Source organism: Echinops telfairi, unplaced genomic scaffold (genome assembly GCF_000313985.2).
Source record: "Echinops telfairi isolate 266 unplaced genomic scaffold, ASM31398v2 ScPeMD7_5;HRSCAF=22, whole genome shotgun sequence".
NCBI classification, from domain to species: domain Eukaryota; kingdom Metazoa; phylum Chordata; class Mammalia; order Afrosoricida; family Tenrecidae; genus Echinops; species Echinops telfairi.
The window spans coordinates 32223212-32224933 of NW_022103901.1; the positions used below are offsets into that span (position 1 = coordinate 32223212).

The 1722-nt window shown below is 46.5% G+C and overlaps 1 pseudogene; it reads left to right on the top strand.

Moving 5' to 3' along the window:
- Positions 1-1047, top strand: part of LOC101654190 — a 32866-nt pseudogene extending 31819 nt beyond the window's left edge.
- Positions 1048-1722: the final 675 nt, after the last annotated feature.

Consider the following 1722-nt stretch of genomic DNA (forward strand, 5'->3'; position numbering starts at 1 on the left):
TGTTTTTATCAATATGGACAATTTCCTCCTGACTGTGATGGCCTACGATCGCTTTGTTGCCGTGTGTCATCCCTTACACTACACAACAAAGATGACCCCTCAGCTTTGTGCCCTGCTGGTCTCTGGGTCTTGGGTCGTTGCCAACCTGCATGCTCTCTTGTACACTCTGCTGACAGCTGGACTCTCATTCTGTGCAGACAACAGAATCCCACACTTCTTCTGTGATGTGGCTCCTCTCCTGAAACTCACCTGCTCTGACACTCACATTAGTGAGATGGTGATTCTCACGGAAGGGGGTACGATGACGATCACCCCATTGATTTGCATTTTGGTTTCCTACTTTTGTATCGCCTGTGCTGTTCTGAAAATTCCATCAGCAGAGGGTAGATGGAAAGCCTTCTCGACCTGTGGCTCCCACCTGGCTGTGGTGTCTCTCTTCTATGGCACCATCTCTGCTGTGTATTTCAGCCCGTCATCCACCCACTCGGCTGAGAATGACATTGCAGCTGCTGTGATGTACACGGTGGTGACCCCCATGCTTAACCCTTTCATCTACAGCCTCAGGAACAAGGACATGAAGGGGGCTCTCAGAAAAATGATGGGCAGGAAGAGAGAGTCTACCTGATGAAAGACCAACGGACAACGAATTATCAACAGGTATAGAAACCTTTGCACACTCGTGATTAGCTAGTTGTCTGGGTGTATAAATAATTTAGACTCAATATTCACAATAAATATTTATTGATGAACTCTGATTTAACTACAGCCAGTGGTAGGCAATGATAGTTGTTGTTAATTACTGGAATGTAAAATGTTTTATGAAAAGTTTCACCTTTGAAATCTCCAAGTAACAATAATTGTTTTCACTCCTCTATTAGAAATACCCTCAGAAGCCACAACCCCAAAGTGATGGCACCCAGTTGATTTGACTGACTCACGACAACTCTATAGAACAGAGAGAACTGCCTCACAGATTCTGGAAGCTATCAAGTCTTTGTGGGATGAGACTGTCATATATTTCCCTTACAGAAAGCCTGGTGCAGAATAAAATTCTTTAAGAACCAAACACGCTCACGGCGTCATTCTGACTCTTAGAAATATTACATGATAGAGTAAAACTACTTCTTAGGATTTCTGAGACTGTAAATATTTATGGAAGCAAACATCCTTACCTTGCTTGCTCCAGTGGGATGGCTGGTGGGATTGAGCTGCCAGTCTTGTGGTTAGCAGCCCAACATTGACCCCACTGTACCATCAGGACCCTTTGGACCTAGAACCACCCCAAATGGATCCCCGGCTTAGGAGTTGATTCCACCTCATAGAGCCCCTACAGGATGGAGTAGAACTGCCCCTATAGATTTTTCGAGGCTGTCCTATTTTACAAGTCCAAAGGCCTCATCCTTTCCCTGCAGAGCGAATGGTGGTTTTGAACTTCTGACCTTGCAGTTAGCACCCCAAGATGGAACCCACTAGGCCATCAGGGCTCTTTTCTGAATTTACAACCAAAACGAGGGAGCAAACAAACAAAACTTACAGGCATGGAGTCAATGTTGACTCATAAGATCCTGAAAGGTCAGGATTGAACTGCACCTGGCGGCCCCTGGTTGCAGAGCTACAGGGCGGAGGACTCTGGGTGTCCGCAGAGATAGTGCTGTCCCAGGCAGAAGATTCAGTGGGGAAGGAGGGGGTGCAGTGCCATGCTAGGCACTGGGTTCCCGGAAT